This window comes from Varroa destructor, unplaced genomic scaffold (genome assembly GCF_002443255.2).
Source record: "Varroa destructor unplaced genomic scaffold, Vdes_3.0 BEIS01000001.1, whole genome shotgun sequence".
In the NCBI taxonomy this organism is placed as follows: domain Eukaryota; kingdom Metazoa; phylum Arthropoda; class Arachnida; order Mesostigmata; family Varroidae; genus Varroa; species Varroa destructor.
Window position 1 is genome coordinate 40,662,539 of NW_019211454.1, and position 7,137 is coordinate 40,669,675.

General features: G+C 45.9%; 1 protein-coding gene across 2 annotated transcripts in view; it reads left to right on the forward strand.

Moving 5' to 3' along the window:
• LOC111242932 (GTPase-activating Rap/Ran-GAP domain-like protein 3) overlaps positions 1-7,137 on the forward strand; it is a 389,128-nt gene that overhangs the window by 173,972 nt on the left and 208,019 nt on the right. The window lies entirely within an intron of this gene.

The window sequence follows — 7,137 nt, forward strand, 5'->3', positions numbered from 1 at the left end:
ATTTTGTGCATTTAGGGGACTATTTATAGGTTTAAATGCATATATATGATTAACCTTAGGCCGCAGAATATAGGGAACCAAAACGAGAAGGAGAGAAGCTAGGAGCTCTATGGACTCATGTTTGTCACGTTATCCACTGCGCTATAATGGGGACTCATTTTGTTCGCCAAGGCAAGCGGCTAGCTTTGTAAAAAGTGCGAAAGACAATAAGCTCAGTGCTGGTAATTTGCAGTCGTTGGCTTTGTGTAACCGTCCGTCAGATAGACAGATAAATGTAGTAAAATGCGATTCAGTAGCTCGTTTCGTAGCAGGTTTGTGGTTAAGACCACAGTCATGGGATGCTTAGGTGAATGGCTATGGCTCGGGGAACTGTAGGGGTAGTGCTACCACCCACAAAGTCGAAATAGAAAGGCGCTGATCCTAGTACAAGCTCGATATCCCCCTGATGATTCTAAACCAGAGAAATGTGTTGGAACGGTGACGCATAAACCCCTCTTCATCGTACTATCCGCCTTGGCTGACACCCGTGTTTCAATGCGGCAGACCGTCCTTGATATGACGGCAAACGTAACTGTGAAATGTTCATATAGTAAACAATACTGCTGCTATTATCGACAAGGTAATAGCTGCGAGCGACGCAGCTGGGATAGGACGGCCCTCTGGGAGCAGAATAAACCCCATTGAAATTGTCACCGTCGCTTGAAACCGTCTCCAAATAATGATTTTTGTGCAATCAAATGTGCGTTGTGCTCGTAATGTTGTCTGCGTAACTAGTGCTATAAGCGACCATGATGACACAGCTGTATTACGTTTAGACAGCCTTAACTATATAGTAATAAGTAAAGACAGTGCATCAAATGTGAAAGTTCGACGTGTTGAGAGCTGTGAAAAAAATACAGGAGATTATTAAACTAATAAATCGTATCCGCACGCAAAAAAACCCCAACATTATCTTAATAAAGAGAAAGTCTATTTTGGGTCAAACTGAACTGCTTTATTTCTATTTGTTTCGTAATTGTTATCTACCGGGTGCTAGCTTTCCTTAGAGATTCAGTAACGCTGCCCGTTGTCATCACCACGATTCGTAATCTTTATCCTCTTTATCCTGCGACTGCCGTTCTTCTGTACCGTTTCAAGCTCCGTTATCGTTTGTATCTGTTTTGTTGAATTTATTCAATTTTATGCCGTTTGCTTTCTCCGTCTGTATGTATCGGACTATGCGCGCTGTTGTGCTGCAGCGGGCCTGATAGTACTAGTACAATATGGCCGGTGCTATCGGCGGTGCCCATCTATCATTGGATTACTTACTTGCTTACGACCGGCAATCTCAGGACCCAAAGTACTAGACTGAAAAACCTATTGAGATGCCATTCCTATTCGCATTTAGCTGTTGTTACCGCAGTCGCAGCCGGAGCTTTCGACATCTTTTTCGAGCGAGCCAGCATTGTTTCTCGGCGATATGAATGAGACGCATAGCGCAATGTTCCTAATGGTACGGCTAAGGTAAATTAATCAGAAGAAGAAGGTGGAAAACTTAATCAAATGAAAAGCGCACCGCCACGCCGCGATCAGGGGTACAGGTTTGAGCATTTGTACGACGGCGGCATAATATGTAAACGTATCTGTGTGTCCGTGTGTCGTCGTCACTTGTTTCGTTGATACTGCTGCTGCCGCTTTCAACTGAAACGGGAAACAGAAGCGGGAACCAGACAGCAAAGCGTAATAGGTGGTCGCTTTTTCAGTGCTACCATAAGGCGTATGCACATATTATGTGCACATATGCATACGTATGCACGTAGTACAATATGCTCGCTGCGACTGGAAGAGATAAAATATTGTGCATTGAGTGATTAGCACATAGAAGATTTAGGACTCAGATGATACCTATAGTGAGCTGGAAGACGTTATCCGAAACAGACACCGTGTAACTACTCTTTGGTACATCGAAAACGAATGACGACAACTAGAGCGGAATGAGCGAGACCCTAACAGATTGACTATCTCTGCAAGCGGAGCCCAACGGCAAATACCAATAAGTCTCGAAGTTGACGCTGACACGGACTACCTGAATGTAACATATGTCACTACTACAGAAGGTCAATGAACTATCTAACCAAGAGATCCAACCTATGACAATACAGTCTTGCTACCATCAGCTGCTAACAGGTATCCTGCCCGGGAGCAGCAGGTACGTTGCAGTCTCGGTGAAGTGTTCGCTTCGCGGCTTTTTGCCCTCTCTAGGAGAACAGACGTCCGAACATCTGCACCACGGTTGTACCCGAAACTTTCCTTGACAAACGCAGCAACTGCTCAACAGAGAGTTTAGAGCTAATGCCTTATTAATGAAAGCAGCGGTTTAATTGAAAACAGATTCGGACGAAAGAGCTTCTCCACGGATGTCATTGTTTAAGGTGCGTGCGATGTGCCGCATCGGCTAGAACAGAGTGCGAGGGTGGTATGGGGCGGAGGTTTAACGAAGGCAGCGGGGAAGCGCCTCTCTATAGTGCTGGACGACATATGTCGGACCGAACGAGTCGATTCAGGCTAAACGGATAGCGAGTGTTCGGGCAAGGAAGGAGGAAGCGACACAACGAAGGGAATGATTGAAACTTCCTTACAAAAACCGTTCGCTACTATTACCACCGCCGCGGCTGGCGCCCACTCTTTCGTTTTTGAAATCACAGTTTTATTCACTAAGAAAGTCACAGGCTTTGTCGATTTCGTTGTCGTTTTTAGTATGGAATTCGAAAGAACGAGGAAAAAACGGGGAAGAATGAGCGACACATGGAGGGAACGTGCAAAATATGTGAGGCACGTGCCACAGGTGGTAGCAGCAGCGAAAGCAAACCTGGACCGTCGATAAACTTTAACGGAAGGACTGGGCTCTAATCACATCCTAGTCGTTTGACAGCCAATAAACGTCCCGCAATCGTTCATCCATATATCTGGGACAAAACTACCCTGTTGGAATCCTTAATAAGTTGATACTGTTCATACGTATACGACTATATCAAACTATCGGCAAACTATCTAGTTCGCATTGCGGAGCCTGCTTACTGTGTCATTCGCTACGATATTTCGCTTAGTAAAGCGCATTTGAAGTGAAGGAGCTAATACATATAGTCACCTTCACATGTCACGCTGAGTATGGTGCTACGACTAGGCCAATCAATATGATATTCAACCTGTATCAAGAAGCCACAGCAACAACAGGGGCGGATGAGGTAAAAAGAAGTCTTTTGGTAGGCTTGTATATGCATTATCGATATAATATAGACATACACACACACACACATACGAATAGCACACTAAATAGGACACGTGAGTGTGCTCTTACCACTACCAGAAAGCTAGCTAGACCAAGGCATAGCGAGATTGAAGAACTCCGTGCAACTGTATCACTAGACGGTTTTATTGGTAGGTAAGCAAGCACGAGGAATAAGCGAGAATGATGAACGCATTAAGAAAGAACAACGAGCATCAAGCTATGTCTCGCAATTGCAAACATTGTTGTTTTGACTCGATGTTTCGTTCTGCAAGTTCTCTGCCACAGGTGCTCTATGATTATATTAACAAGTAGGTTACAGCACAACATAGCGTGTCCAGTATCGATAACCACCTCGTCCGGTAGTTTGTCGTACCGCTTTCATCTGGTCCGCGTTACGATCTTCCGACCTATTCGCTTCCGTGGTAGCATATTTGGCCTCTTCGTGTTTCACGTACAGATCGGTGTGATGCTCAATATAAACTGCTTAACGCGTACTTTGCGGATGACGGCGCGTTGATTCTGGTGTCCGTGAGTGGATAGGCTGCAGTTGCAGTGACAGAGGTAAGTCTATGATATAGTGTAAACAACGGAAGGTTAAGTTAAGTTAGTTATCGCTAAGAAGATCGCTTTTGCAGCAACAGTATACGGAGATGGCTGGTAGAAGGATGACAGCGTTGGTGAAACAGCAGCTGCTGGGGTAGTGGCCTCCGAGTCGTCAGATTCTTAAGATTTCGGGGAGCTTTTAAGTAACTTGCAGCAGATTATTCGCTAGTCTTCAAATTGCGGTAAACGGAGGCGCAGGACGGGCAATCAGGACAGCGGCTGATTTAGAATTTGAAGTATGTCAGGTGGAGTAGCAGATTGAGAGTGGAACACTTGTAGAAGCTTTTTCTACAAACTCTGCTATGGAAACATGGATATGAATTTCTATGCAAAGCGGTCGTCCAGTTCTTCTCACACGCATCGATCCAATATGACGGCTCTTAACAACGTAGTACTTTAAAGTCGCTAACATTTCTAGTCAACACTATGTCGTCGTCATCACCGCTGCCCTATTATCCTGGGTGTACCAGGGCCGCGAGGCCCATCGTGAACTGGTGGCGCTTGACTTGGGCACTGCGGTCCTTTGTTCCACTGAAATGGCTCTCACCAATAAAGGGCGCGGCGGAGATGGCGAGGTAGGGAAGTTACAGTACAGGAAGTACAGGAAGAATTATATTGATAGCTCGTATGCTTGAGTAACGAGGCGCTTTACTATCAGGAGAACGGCATACACTATCGGCGCATGGCGTATGCCCATCAGAGAAAAAACAAACGGGAGACCAACATGCTCCGACCAAACACGCAAATAGGTTCGAACGAGGTTCGTAGTCGGCTAATCCAGAACAACGTATACGATGTAGTCGACAACGTAATTTTTCGCGTGGCTCAACAGAAACGCGAAGACATCCTAAACGAGGAAAAAGACGTCGATATATAGTGGGACGTTGGCCTTGCCAGCCTCAGACACCACCGCGACTGAATATGCAATATGAACGAAGCATGCCAAGTCAAAAAAACTACTCGGGGCTACTAGTTTTGCCTGTTGTAGTTCGCACGTCTCTACCCTGCGATCTATTGAGGTCAGGTTGTATGTACCAGCCCGTAGAGACTACGGCCACGGAGCTTACCCGCCAACCGCTGTGAGTCCGCTGACCTCCAATTCAATCCTGGCTCGCTCAGCCTTCCGAAGAGTGCACGTTTGGCAGTAGCCAAACAAACTTTGCCAGGGGTAGTGATTGATAAACTATTTCGTTGTTTTTCACGTTTGTTTGCTCTTCCCAGAACCCCGTATATCTATAGTTATCCTTGCTTCCTCAGATCGTCTCAATATAAAACTAGCGTATGACAACGACAGTGTGTTCGACATTAAGGGCTGATGGAAAAAACGAAACTCATATTCTGGAACGCTTTCCGAGCCCAGGTAGTACAATGTCTAATGTCCGAATTATTATGTTAATGAAATCACTGCAGTGATTAAGGTTGCTGTTTCAAATAATATATAACCCTGGGGTCCAGTCAAAATATGTCTCATAAGTAGGTCTATTGAAAGTGTTTTGTAAAGCCGAGTCACCCTGTCAATAGTTTCTTGCAAGAGGAAGAACTGATGGTTGCTATGTTCTTGCATACGACGGATTGGTTCATTAATTGGACGGCTACCCTGGCTGTCCTTGTGAAGCTTCGGCTACCCGTTGGCGACTTATCGATACGGCTGCGGCCGTTGCCAGGCCGAACTAGATCGGGGCGAAGTAATAGCAGGTATATTTTCCGTAGCCCTGTTCACTCTCTTTCCACAACACCGTTATCCCCGAGCCTGTTGTCCTTTATGTGATCCATTCTACGACTAACTCACCCCAATCGTGTCTATTCAGCTAGCACGGAACACCGGGCTGAGCATCTGGAGAACCAGAAAAGTACAGGCATCTGCAGAAGAAGCAGCATCAACACCGCTGCACATCCCTATCAGTCCTCATTGGCTTACCACAGAACAGGCGAGGGTGACGGTGGCCATCGCAGGGAATGGCAGTAGCAATTCCGTCCCGCGTTCCTTTCGTCGGATGCTGCTACTACCTTTTCTTGTCAAACCGAGAACCAGCAAGGGCAAAATAAGAGCTTACCCGGAATGTAATCTGCTCTCGCCATCCGCAGCAAATAGGAAAAGGCGATGGTAACTCATCGGCCAAAGCGCCATTGGCGTCAGAGTCGGTGCCGCTACTACCATTGCCTTGTGCGTGAAACTACGTAGCGAGTCGCAGGAGTTAAGGCAGAAAACGGTAAAACTTAGGAATGGAAACAGGACATAAACGAGGATGTTGAAGGCCGCGAGTGTGGCCGATGTAGAAGAAACTCGGAGGAACTAACCAAGAGGGTGACTGTGCCACAGAGGAATGAGGAGCAAACAGGAAGATAATCTAAGGCAGAAACGCACAGAGCTTTTTTGGGTCAAGCGAAAAGTCTGATTAAAATTCAAAAGGGAATCGCGATTTGGTGCTGCTACTGCAGCAAGGATGCAAGCAGGGACAACAGGGAGACCGCCTTAAACCCCACATGGACGCCTCCCATGGAATTTACAAGATGCTTTCCCGCGATCGCGCACGCTTGCTGCCATTATCATCCTTTTCCAATCTTGCTTCTCTGCCTCTAAGTTCATATGCTTTTCTTGATGGTCCCGGGACTCCTTAACACCGTACGGGTTAGATATGTGGTGTGTGTTAGGCTGTGCGTACGGAACTTGAAAGTGTTCACTTCACTGCGCTGGTTGTTCTAGACCGAAGGGCGGACTCTGACAGACGAGACCCAATGATGGCAAACCTCATGGGACTCATGGTGACCCTCAGAGAACCAGCCTGATGGCTAGCTGTACGACGTGGAACGAGTAAGCCGCAACGGCATAGCGTATATCGCTTGCGGGATACAATTTCCACAATAAACTGAGACAGTTATCCCGTCGGCCGCGACCAGGTGCTGTCGATGCTTTTACTGCCTCTGCTGTTTAGTGCTGAGAGAAAAACTTCGAACGCTCGTTCCCTGCATCTACATCCTACGATGATTAGCAATGTTACTAGATCTAGGGGCAAAGTGTTATAGTTCATTGTTGCTGCGGCTATTAGATTTGTTGTTTTTATTTGCATCGTAAAGTTGAAAGCGTTCAAATGCTTGATTGGAATTCTTTGAATTAATTGTCAGAAGCACTTATTTGTGTTCTAGGCCAAAAAGAACTTTATATTTTTATTTACTTGCCCGTTATGGCCAAAAGAAGTTGTTCATTGTTAAACTTGAATTTAGTTAGGAAATGAAACAAAAATCGATACAACATAAAATCATGTGAA